At 41.0% G+C, this 13,432-nt stretch overlaps 1 long non-coding RNA gene across 1 annotated transcript in view; it reads right to left on the bottom strand.

The window, feature by feature from the left end:
- Positions 1-725: 725 nt before the first annotated feature.
- Positions 726-13,432, bottom strand: part of LOC129644845 (uncharacterized) — a 36,742-nt gene continuing 24,035 nt past the window's right edge. Inside the window, exon 3 of the long non-coding RNA XR_008711014.1 lies at positions 726-1,147. This is a non-coding gene — a long non-coding RNA (uncharacterized LOC129644845). The remainder of the gene's footprint in view (positions 1,148-13,432) is intronic.

Here is a 13,432-nt window from a genome sequence, read left to right on the forward strand (position 1 = left end):
GGAGGAAAAGAAAGAAAAGCAGAGAGGAAAGTAGAGAGAGAAGAAGGCAGAAGACAGGAGCTCCCAAATTCATGTCAAATGCTAGATGAAGAAATTTTATATCCAAAGCCAGCCCATATGTGATGGAACCATTTTATCCTAAGGATTTTAATAAAATCTATTGTTTTAAAACAATACTCTCAAACTTTGGGGGAAACAGCTCTTAATACAGCTTTAACTCTTATAATAAAGGTAAAAATCGAATTTAAAATTAAACATAAATGATAAAAACCTCAAAATTTTCAAGTCAAATTTCATTAACTGATAAAGGTCTACTCTGAGCCTCAGGCAAGGGCAGTGGAAGGGATTTGGTTAATTTGTAAGATTAAAGGCATATTGAATAATTGAGGCCACATTAGAGGGAGACTCTAGTTTGAATGACATTCCAAGGTCAGAAGACTGAAGAGCTAGGAGTCCTTATCCAAAAACTCCAGGTTAAGCTTTCAGACAGAAAAAATTCAAGCCACTGTGGCCTTGAACTTCAATGACTGATAAACAAAAAGGAGACAATATAAATTGGTAATCTACCTGTTTATACATAGATTTATCTTTCCTTTGGTTAAGGAATCTGACCAGTGGAGTCTTGAATATTTTAAGGTGTTCTGTATAAGGTAATGTGTTATCTTGACAGTTTATTAGCAACAAAGTCAAGAAGGTCAAAACTGAAGACTCCTTCTATAATTTTATTTCCTCTCTGCTTACATCTTAATAAAAGGTGTCTCTTGCAACAGTAAACAGAAACCAATCTGCATTTGCAGGTGCATAAAAGGTGCTTTCAAATATATTACAAGCTGAAAATGACATAAGCTTATTGGCATCAGCATTACTCAACACTCTTTGGGCCTTGGCAAGATACAAAATGATCTGTTTCCTCTCTTGGCAAAACAGAAAGTGAATAGCAAAGTCTATAGGATACAAACTAAATCAATTAAGATAATAGTAGTTTTGTTACATTATTAATAATAATAATACCATATAGAAGGCTTTATATGTATCTTTTTCCGGAGTTCACCAGTCAGAGCTGCCTTTGTTGAAGGTGTGTGTGTTGAGCACAGGTTGGGGATGAGTGTCCTGCCTCCTCACACCCTCAGAAGTGCTTCCGAAGGCTCTGTGGGACACAGAATTTGAATAACCACAATCACAAGCTGCCTGATTTTATCCTCAATGTTGTTATCATGGAAATTGTGGTTGTTGCTACCCTAACCTCCATTCCCCGCCACCCCGTCTCTCGGTAGCTGCCTAGAGTCCCATCCTAGAATTTACATCCTGCCCATTGTGGCCTGCATGCTTCATGCCACACCTGGTTCTAGACATGGAGCATGCTGGAAAAGAATTATTATCCTGACCCCAGGCTACAGTTACTGGTTCAAGAGTAGGAACATGACACAATTTGGGTCAGTGAGACTGCACACTGAATTTTCCAGAGATCTGTAAGGAGAGTAATCATCTCTCTTCTGAAACTTCAGACAGTTTCCTTACGTCCACACTTCAAATGTGGACAAGGAAGCTCACAGCCTGGAGTAGTGACGACAATGGGGCATATTCTCAGGAAAGGCAAAGAAGGACAGAGCGGAAAAGAAAAAAAATTCCTGATGACCCTACTGGTCTGCTGAATCCCACCAAACCTGAGGCCCACCTAGCCCTAGCCTTCCAATTATATACTCTAATAAAGTCTCGCTGTTACTTAAGCCAATTTAACTTGAATTTTCTGTTACTTGTAGCTGACCTCACCCTAACTGATACCAGTACTATGTGATATGACACAGTCGCATGTTCTATCTCTGTTTTAGAAATAAGACGGATGAAGTTTCGAGATCCTATGTGACACAAGAGCACACCACTAGTAAGTGATGAAGCCAAGCATCGAGTCCTCTGACTCCAAAACCAGTGTTCTTTCCATTGCCACATGCTACCTCCATGATGTGGTCCTAGAAACTCCCTTTTCAGATTTATGATTCCCACACTAAGTTTGAATTTAAATATTCTGAGATTATACAATTAAAATAAAAATGTAGAGTGTTGGTTCAAAATAGTTTTGCCTTTTCAAGAGTAGCAGTGTTTGTTTGTTAATAACAAAGAGTCACCACTCTCTTGTGGCAGCAAACCCATCAAACAGCTTCATTCACATCACTACCAATGATAGCAGACCTGAGGACAACCTGGCAAAAGTACGTGCAGATGACTAGTCATGCTCTTCTTATCAGACAGGCTATGCGTGCATGCTCATTCGTGTCCGACTCTTTGCAACCACATGGACTATAGCCCTCCAGGCTCCTCTGTCCATGGGGTATCACGAGCAAGAATGATGGAGTTGGCTGCCACTTCCTCCTTCAAGGGATCTTCCGGACCCAGGGATGGAACACATTTCCGGCAGCTGCGGCATTGGCAGGTGGATTCTTTACCACTGAGCCATCTGGGAAGCCCTGAACAGGCTATAAAATACTTTAAAACAAAAGCCCTGGGTCAGTTATTTAATGCAATTTAACAATGTGACAGTAATAGTAAATAGAGCCCTGCCTTTCAGGAATTTGTTATCTAATGAGAGGGAAGACAGTGATCCTTCCCATCCTGCTTCTCAACTACACTTCTCTCCCGCTGCTTTCATGCGATATTAACTCTCTGCACATGCAGGCTAAATAGCTATGGGAGAATCAGCAATCTTTCTACACTCAAGGGAAAGTACCCAATATAGTTTAAAGATCAATCAGTTACATGAAAGCAAGTCCAGGCTGGAGGGACAGAGAGAACAGTTAGAAAAAAGAAAAGTGATTTGTTCTCTCAAGAGCTATGTTGGGTTAACAAAGAGCAAACACAACTTGAACCAGAGGAGAAAAATTCAAACCACCTAGAGATAAAGCAGACATAAATTATGATTTTAAATTAGTATTATTTTTGCAAAACTAACTTCAGTCTCATAGAGAGGAGTAGGAACTAGGCAGGTACAGCCAAAAAAGCATGATGCTCTTTCTCCCACTTGGAATACTGACTTCTCACCTATCAAAATTTCTACAGAGTGAAAAGGTAAAGAATAACATTTACAGGACTACTCTGTTGGTCCAGGGGCTAAGACACCACAGTCCCAATGCAGGGGACTCAGGTTTGTTCCTTAGCTGAGGAACTGGATCCCACACGCCACAACTAAGAGTCTGCATGCCACAACTAAAGATCCTACATACCACAGTGAAGATGGAGGATCCCATATGCCACAGCTGAGATCCAGCGCAGTCAAATAAATAATAAAGAAAGAAATATAAATAAATATTTTTTAAAAAGAATTAACACAGGAATTCTAGGTTCAAGACAGACCTGGACCTGAAGTCTAACTCCCAACCTTAATAACCACATGACTCTATGACTGAGTAAATTACTGAACCTATTTAAAGCTACTTCCATCTTTACAAAATGGGTTCTCATAAGGACTAATAAACATAATACATATCAGATCAGATCAGATCAGTCGCTCAGTCCTGTCTGACTCTTTGCGATCCATGAATTGCAGCACGCCAGGCCTCCCTGTCCATCACCAACTCCCGGAGTTCACTCAGACTCACGTCCATCAAGTCAGTGATGCCATCCAGCCATCTCATCCTCTGTCGTCCCCTTCTCCTCTTGCCCCCAATCCCTCCCAGCATCAGAGTCTTTTCCAATGAGTCAACTCTTCGCATGAGGTGGCCAAAGTATGGAGTTTCAGCTTTAGCATCATTCGTTCCAAAGAAATCCCAGGGCTGATCTCCTTCAGAATGGACTGGTTGGATCTCCTTGCAGTCCAAGGGACTCTCAAGAGTCTTCTCCAACACCACAGTTCAAAAGCATCAATTCTTCAGCGCTCAGCCTTCTTCACAGTCCAACTCTCACATCCATACACGACCACAGGAAAAACCATAGTCTTGATTAGACGAACCTTTGTTGGCAAAGTAATGTCTCTGCTTTTGAATATGCTATCTAGGTTGGTCATAACTTTCCTTCCAAGGAGTAAGCGTCTTTTAATTTCATGGCTGCAGTCACCATCTGCAGTGATTTTGGAGCCCAGAAAAATAAAGTCTGACACTGTTTCCACTGTTTCCCCATCTATTTCCCATGAAGTGGTGGGACCGGATGCCATGATCTTTGTTTTCTGAATGTTGAGCTTTAAGCCAACTTTTTAACTCTCCACTTTCACTTTCATCAAGAGGCTTTTGAGTTCCTCTTCACTTTCTGCCATAAGGGTGGTGTCATCTGCATATCTGAGGTTATTGATATTTCTCCCGGCAATCTTGATTCCAGCTTGTGTTTCTTCCAGTCCAGCATTTCTCATGATGTACTCTGCATATAAGCTAAATAAACAGGGTGACAATATACAGCCTTGACGTACTCCTTTTCCTATTTGGAACCAGTCTGTTGTTCCATGTCCAGTTCTAACTGTTGCTTCCTGACCTGCATACAAATTTCTCAAGAGGCAGATCAGGTGGTCTGGTATTCCCAACTCTTTCAGAATTTTCCACAGTTTATTGTGATGCACACAGTCAAAGGCTTTGGCATAGTCAATAAAGCAGAAATAGATGCTTTTCTGGAACTCTCTTGCTTTTTCCATGATCCAGCAGATGTTGGCAATTTGATCTCTGGTTCCTCTGCCTTTTCTAAAACCAGCTTGAACATCTGGAAGTTCACGGTTCACATATTGCTGAAGCCTGGCTTGGAGAATTTTGAGCATGACTTTACTAGCATGTGAGATGAGCACAATTGTGCGGTAGTTTGAGCATTCTTTGGCATTGCCTTTCTTTGGGATTGGAATGAAAACTGACCTTTTCCAGTCCTGTGGCCACTGCTGAGTTTTCCAAATTTGCTGGCATATTGAGTGCAGCACTTTCACAGCATCATCTTTCAGGATTTGGAATAGCTCAACTGGAATTCTATCACCTCCACTAGCTTTGTTCGTAGTGATGCTTTCTAAGGCCCACTTGACTTCACATTCCAGGATGTCTGGCTCTAGGTCAGTGATCACACCATCGTGATTATCTGGGTCATGAAGATCTTTTTTGTACAGTTCTTTTGTGTATTCTTGCCATCTCTTCTTAATATCTTCTGCTTCTGTTAGGTCCATACCATTTCTGTCCTTTATCGAGCCCATCTTTGCATGAAATGTTCCTTTGGTATCTCTGATTTTCTTGAACAGATCTCTAGTCTTTCCTATTCTGTTGTTTTCCTCTATTTCTTTGCATTGATCGCTGAGGAAGGCTTTCTTATCTCTTCTTGCTATTCTTTGAAACTCTGCAGTCAGATGTTTATATCTTTTCTTTTCTCCTTTTCTTTTCACTTCTCTTCTTTTCACAGCTATTTGTAAGGCCTCCCCAGACAGCCATTTTGCTTTCTTGCATTTCTTTTCCATGGGAATGGTCTTGATCCCTGTCTCCTGTACAATGTCACAAACCTCATTCCATAGTTCATCAGGCACTCCATCTATCAGATCTAGGCCCTTAAATCTATTTCTCACTTCCACTGTATAATCATAAGGGATTTGATTTAGGTCATACCTGAATGGTCTAGTGGTTTTCCCTACTTTCTTCAATTTAAGTCTGAATTTGGCAATAAGGAGTTCATGGTCTGAGCCACAGTCAGCTCCTGGTCTTGTTTTTGCTGACTGTATAGAGCTTCTCCATCTTTGGCTGCAAAGAATAGAATCAATCTGATTTCGGTGTTGACCATCTGGTGATGTCCATGTATAGAGTCTTCTCTTGTGTTGTTGGAAGAGGGTGTTTGTTATGACCAGTGCATTTTCTTGGCAAAACTCTATTAGTCTTTGCCCTGCTTCATTCCATATTCCAAGGCCAAATTTGCCTATTACTCCAGGTGTTTCTTGACTTCCTACTTTTGCTTTCCAGTCCCCTATAATGAAAAAGACATCTTTTTTGGGTGTTAGTTCTCAAAGGTCTTGTAGGTCTTCATAGAACCGTTCAACTTCAGCTTCTTCATGGTTAGGGCATGGACTTGGATTACTGTGATATTGAATGGTTTGCCTTGGAAACGAACAGAGATCATTCTGTCGTTTTTGAGATTGCATCCAAGTACTGCATTTCGGACTCTTGTTGACCATGATGGCTACTCCATTTCTTCTGAGGGATTCCTGTCCGCAGTAGTAGATATAATGGTCATCTGAGTTAAATTCACCCATTTCAGTCCATTTCAGTTCGCTGATTCCTAGAATGTCGACATTTACTCTTGCCATCTCTTGTTTGACCACTTCCAATTTGCCTTGATTCATGGACCTAACATTCCAGGTTCCTATGCAATATTGCTCTTTACAGCATCGGACCTTGCTTCTATCACCAGTCACATCCACAGCTGTGTATTGTTTTTGCTTTGGCTCCATCCCTTCATTCTTTCTGGAGTTATTTCTCCACTGATCTCCAGTAGCATATTGGGCACCTACTGACCTGGGGAGTTTCTCTTTCAGTATCCTATCATTTTGCCTTTTCATACTGTTCATGGGGTTCTCAAGGCAAGAATACTGAAGTGGTTTGCCATTCCCTTCTCCAGTGGACCACATTCTGTCAGATCTCTCCACCATGACCTGCCCATCTTGGGTTGCCCCACAGGCATGGCTTAGTTTCATTGAGTTAAACAAGGCTGTGGCCCTAGTGTGATTAGATTGACTAGTTTTCTGTGAGTATGGTTTCAGTGTGTTTGCCCACTGATGCCCTCTTGCAACACCTACTGTCTTACTTGGGTTTCTCTTACCTTGGGCGTGGGGTATCTCTTCACAGCTGCTCCAGCAAAGCGCAGCCATTGCTCCTTACCTTGGACGAGGGGTATCTCCTCACTGCCACCCTTCCTGACCTTCAACGTGAGATAGCTCCTCTAGGCCCTCCTGTGCCCGCACAGCCACAGCTCCTTGGACGTGGGGTTGGTCCTCCCAGCCACCGCCTCTAGCCTCAGATGTCTGTTGCTCCTCCCAGCCGCCGCCCCTGGCCTCGGGCTTAGGAGCGTGGGGTAGCTCCTCCCAGCTGCCGCCCCTGACCTCGGATGCAGGGTAACTCCTCTCGTCGCCGCCCCTGACCTCGGACGCTGGGTATCTCCTCTTGGCCGGCCCCCTCTGACCTCGGACGCTGGGTATCTCCTCTTGGCCGCCCCCCTGACCTCGGACGCGGAGTAGCTCCTCTTGGCCGCCACCCTTCGCGCATGGGGTCCTACCAGCTTCTGCCCCTGACCTCAGACGTGGGGTGGCTCCTCTCGGCCGCACTTAGCGCACCGGTCGCAGCCTCCTGCCCTTAGCACGCAGGGTGCAGCCGCCTGCACTTAGTGCACCAGTCATATAACGTGTCTAAGATAGAGTGTTCCATAAACTGAAGATACAAGTATTAGTGGCATGCCAAACAGTCTTCAAAACTTTGCCCAGATTCCTCATTGCACATCAAGTCTCCCTTGGCTCCCCCAAATCCTGATCATGTGACCTATAGCAGCTACCAAAGCACGGTTACCATAAGCTCTCCTACAGGCACTGGCCACAGACTCCAGGGAGTTCTGCAACATGAACTCTACCCCTCTCAGGACCAACCCTTCTTGGCTGGCTTTGCAGACTCTCAGCAGGGCTGAAGATCATGCCTCTACATAACTGCCAAACTTTCTGGGCATCTGGGCACTCCTGCTCAGTCTTGTCAGCTCTAGAAAGATATGACTTCTGGGTCTGGAAAGGGGTGGATCTTGACTATAGAAGCCATAATCCATGTCATCCTTTTCACACAGGGCCTGGGGAACTGAAAAATGAGAATGTTCGTGCCTTTTCTGCAAAGATTATGAGTCTCAAGGGCTCCCATGGTGGCCTTGCCTAAATATCATGTATGTGGTTCCAGGTATGAGCTCACGTGAGATCTTGTATCAGTTAAGGCAGTCAGAAAAACCACAGAAGAAATGTGAATAGAGAGACTTTAGTTTAAAGAATTGTATAAAGTTACTTATCGGGAAAATGAAAGAATAAAACAACATTAGGGAAACATGGAGGCATCAAGTACAAGAAATTGCTGCACTCCTAGGGCTGGAGGAGCAATGGAAGAGTGTGTAATTATTACATCTTAGAGAAGGAAAACAAAACCTCCAGAGGGACAGAGTGTACTGAGGAGGGAGTACCAGCTGATGTGGGGTCTCTGGGAGGTGCAATGAGATTGATTTTCCAGGTGCTGGAAAAAAACTGCAAACCAAACTCAGCTGCTGTGACAGAAAGGAAGTTCTGCTGCTGGAGTGAAGAAGCCTTACACTTTTGTTTACTTTTGAGTGGGGACACCCAAAAGTAAACAGATGACTGTGGCTTTGTTGTAGAGCCTGAAGTCAGGCAGGTTGATTCCTCCAGTTCCATTCTTCTTTCTCAAGATTGCTTTGGCTATTCAAGGTTTTTTGTATTTCCATACAAATTGTGAAATTATTTATTCTAGCTCTGTGAAAAATACCGTTGGTAGTTTAATAGGGATTGCATTGAATCTATAGATTGCTTTGGGTAGTATACTCATTTTCACTATATTGATTCTTCCAATCCATGAACATGGTATATTTCTCCATCTATTAGTGTCCTCTTTGATTTCTTTCACCAGTATTTTATTTGTATATATAGGTCCTTTGTTTCTTTAGGTAGATATATTCCTAAGCATTTTATTCTTTTCATTGCAATGGTGAATGGAATTGTTTCCTTAATTTCTCATTCTATTTTCTCATTATTAGTGTATAGGAATGCAAGGAATTTCTGTGTGTTGATTTTATATCCTGCAACTTTACTATATTCATTGATTAGCTCTAGTAATTTTCTGGTGGAGTCTTTAGGGTTTTCTATGTAGAGGATCATGTCGTCTGCAGTGAGAGTTTTACTTCTTCTTTTCCAATTTGGATTCCTTTTATTTCTTTTTCTGCTCTGATTGCTGTGGCCAAAACTTCCAAAACTATGTAGAATAATAGTGGTGAGAGTGGGCACCCTTGTCTTGTTCCTGACTTTAGGGGAAATGCTTTCAACTTTTCACCATTGAGGATAATGTTTGCTGTGGGTTTGACATATATAGCTTTTATTATGTTGAGGTATGTTCCTTCTATTCCTGCTTTCTGGAGAGTTTTTTTTTTTTTATCATAAATGGATGTTGAATTTTGTCAAAGGCTTTCTCTGCATCTATTGAGATAATCATATGGCTTTTATTTTTCAATTTGTTAATGTGGTGTATTACCTTGATTGATTTGTGGATATTGAAGAATCCTTGCATCCATGGGATAAAGCCCACTTGGTCATGGTGTATGGCCTTTTTAATGTGTTGTTGGATTCTGGTTGCTAGAATTTTGTTAAGGATTTTTGCATCTATGTTCATCAGTGATATTGGCCTGTAATTTTTGTTTTTGTGTGGCATCTTTGTCAGGTTTTGGTATTAGGGTGATGGTGGCCTCATAGAATGAGTTTGGAAGTTTACCTTCCTCTGCAATTTTCTGGAAGAGTTTGAGTAGGTTAGGTGTTAGCTCTTCTCTAAATTTTTGGTAGAATTCAGCTGTGAAGCCATCTGGACCTGGGCTTTTGTTTGCTGGAAGATTTCTGATTATAGTTTCAATTCCGGTGCTTGTGATGGGTCTGTTAAGATTTTCTATTTCTTCCTGGTTCAGATTTAGAAAGTTGTACTTTACTAAGAATTTTTCCATTTCTTCCAAGTTGTCCATTTTATTGGCATATAGTTGCTGATAGTAGTCTCTTATGACCCTTTTTATTTATGTGTTGTCTGTTGTGATCTCTCCATTTTCATTTCTAATTTTATTGATTTGATTTTTCTCCCTTTGTTTCTTGATGAGTTTGGCTAATGGTTTGTCAATTTTATTTATCCTCTCAAAGAACCAGCTTTTGGCTTTGTTGATTTTTGCTATGGTCTCTTTTGTTTCGTTTGCATTTATTTATGCCCTAATTTTTAAGATTTCTTTCCTTCTACTAACCCTGGGGTTCTTCATTTCTTCCTTTTCTAGTTGCTTTAGGTGTAGAGTTTATTTATTTGACTTCTTTCTTGTTTCTTGAGGTATGCCTGTGTTGCCATGAACCTTCCCCTTAGCACTGCTTTTACAGTGTCCCACAGGTTTTGAGTTGTTGTGTTTTCATTTTCACTCATTTCTATACATATTTTGATTTCTTTTTTTATTTGTTCTGTGATTTGTTGGTTATTCAGCAGCGTGTTGTTCAGCCTCCATATGTTGGAATTTTTCATACTTTTTCTCCTATAATTGAGATCTAATCTTACTGCATTGTGGTCAGAAAAGATGCTTGGAATGATTTCAGTTTTTTTGAATTTACCAAGGCTAGATTTATGGCCCAGGATGTGATCTGTCCTGAAGAAAGTTCTATGTGTGCTTGAGAAAAAGGTGAAATTCATTGTTTTGGGGTGAAATATCCTATAGATATCAATTAGGTCTAACTGGTCTATTGTATCTGGAGGAATCAACCTGCCTGACTTCAGACTCTACTACAAAGCCATAGTCATCAAGACAGTATGGTACTGGCACAAAGACAGAAATATAGATCAATGGAACAAAATAGAAAGCCCAGAGACAAATCCACGTACCTATGGACACCTTATCTTCGACAAAGGAGGCAAGAATATACAATGGAGAAAAGACAATCTCTTTAACAAGTGGTGCTGGGAAAACTGGTCAGCCACTTGTAAAAGAATGAAACTAGAACACTTTCTAACACCATACACAAAAATAAGCTCAAAATGGATTAAAGATCTAAAGGTAAGACCAGAAACTATAAAACTCCTAGAGGAAAACATAGGCAAAACACTCTCCAACATAAATCACAGCAGGATCCTCTATGACCCACCTCCCAGAATATTGGAAATAAAAGCAAAAATAAACAAATGGGACCTAATTAAACTTAAAAGCTTCTGCACAACAAAGGAAACTATAAGCAAGGTGAAAAGACAGCCTTCAGAATGGGAGAAAATAATAGTAAATGAAGCAACTGACAAAGAATTAATCTCAAAAATATACAAGCAACTCCTGCAGCTCAATTCCAAAAAAATAAAAGACCCAATCAAAAAAGGGGCCCAAGACCTAAATAGAAATTTCTCCAAAGAAGACATACAGATGGCTAACAAACACATGAAAAGATGCTCAACATCACTCATTATCAGAGAAATGCAAATCAAAATCACAATGAGATACCATTTCACGCCAGTCAGAATGGCTGCTATCCAAAAGTCTACAAGCACTAAATGCTGGAGAGGGTGTGGAGAAAAGGGAACCCTCTTACACTGTTGGTGGGAATGCATACTAGTACAGACACTATGGACAACAGTGTGGAGATTCCTTAAAAAACTAGAAATAGAACTGTCATAGTGAAAGTGAAGTCACTCAGTCGTGTCCAACTCTTTGCGACCCCATGGACTGTAGCCCACCAGGTTCCTCCCTCCATGGGATTCTCTAGGCAAGAGTACTGGAGTGGGGTTCCATTGCCTTCTCCAGGGGATCTTCCCGACCCAAGCATCGAACCCAGTTCTCCCGCATTCCAGGCAGACACTTTAACCTCTGAGCCACCAGGCAATCCCACTGCTGGGCATCACACAGAGGAAACCAGAATTGAAAGAGACAATGTTCATTGCAGCACTGTTTATAATAGCCAGGACATGGAAGCAACCTAGATGTCCATCAGCAGATGAATGGATAAGAAAACTGTGGTACATATACACAATGGAGTATTACTCAGCCATTAAAAAGAATACATTTGAATCAGTTCCAATGAGGTAGGTGAAACTGGAACCTATTATACTGAGTGAAGTAAGCCAGAAAGAAAAACACCAATACAGTATACTAATGCATATATACGGAATTTAGGAAGATGGTAACGATAACCCTGTATGTGAGACAGCAAAAGAGACACAGATGTATAGAACAGTCTTTTGGATTCTGTGGGAGAGGGTGAGGGTGGGATGATTTGGAAGAATGGCATTGAAACATGTATAATATCATATATGAAACAAATCGCCAGTCCAGGTTTGATGCATGATACAAGATGCTCGGCGATGGTGCACTGGGATGACCCAGAGGGATGGTATGGGGAGGGAGGTGGGAGGGGGGTTCAGGATGGGAACATGTGTACACCCGTGGCAGATTCATGTTGATGTATAGCAAAACCAATACAATATTGCAAAGTAATTAGCCTCCAATTAAAATAAATAAATTTATATTTTAAAAAAGTAAACAGAAAGCAATAAACCCCATCTTCCTCCTTTAGCCTTGGAACCTCCCTTTTAGTATCCGCTCCTGGCAAATTCTAATCAGGAACCAGCTAGCGAAGTGCAGTTGACAGGTTATCACAAAGCAAGGTGAAGAAGGGTGGCTTTGTAGGTGACAGACAACAGCTTAATAATTAGCACAATGCTTCTATCTGCCCCCTTGACCAGAGACGTCCCACACTGTGAAACCACTGGAGGGTTCAGAGGCAACCACTCTGCCCTTTAACTCGAGTAAACAGAGGAAGGCAGGGATTTCCCAAGGATATGAAAGATTTGAAGGTCCTTTAACTGCCCACACCAGATCTAACTCAGTTCCTAGATTACAAATCATATTTCAAAGGAGAGACTAAAAGGAATGACCAAATTCCCAATATCCACAAATACTTAAAGACTGGGACTTCTCTGACAATCCAGTGGTTAGGACTCTGTACTTTCAGTGCAGGGGGCACAGGTTTGATCCCTAGCCAGGGAACGAAGATCCCAGGTGCCACATGGCAAAAAAACAAACAAACAAATGCTTAGAGACTGTCTATTATGGTCATTACCATTGTTCCACAGTTCACTTAACATGTTGATAATATCCAAGAATTAAAAGTACTAAACTATTTCAGCAACACTTTTGAAGTTGGGATTTAGGGAAAAAAGATGTCTTCCAAAAGTCTCATCTGGGTTGAGGCTGGGAGCTAATGAGATGGGCATAGTGAAAGCATACAGACTTATTTTATTGGGATAATGAGAGGGAAAATAAAGGGAAGATACAGGGTCTTCATGGGGAAAATAAGCAAGATACTTTAAAATAAATAGTAGAGAAATAAATATATGAGTTTGAATAGTAGAAAATAGAACAGAAAGAAAAGTACAGCTTCCAGATTAACAAGTGAAATGAATGTCAACTTTAACAAATCAACACCAAAAAAAAAATGAAAATGAAAAGATATTAATTTGGATTATTTAAATAGTTCTACTATTCCACTGTAATTTATCTATTGGATTTTTGGCTATATATCTTTTGCTTTGTCTTGTTTGTTGGTGGCTGGTCTGGATATTAGAATATTAATATCTAACCATACTTTCTCAGTCTAATCAGAGCTAATTTTGTTCCACTTCATATTAAAGGTAAAAGCCTTCCAACCATATAGGTCCTTCCACCAAAATTCATGTTATAATGGTCCTTCATA

This window comes from Bubalus kerabau, chromosome 2 (assembly GCF_029407905.1).
Source record: "Bubalus kerabau isolate K-KA32 ecotype Philippines breed swamp buffalo chromosome 2, PCC_UOA_SB_1v2, whole genome shotgun sequence".
NCBI classification, from domain to species: domain Eukaryota; kingdom Metazoa; phylum Chordata; class Mammalia; order Artiodactyla; family Bovidae; genus Bubalus; species Bubalus kerabau.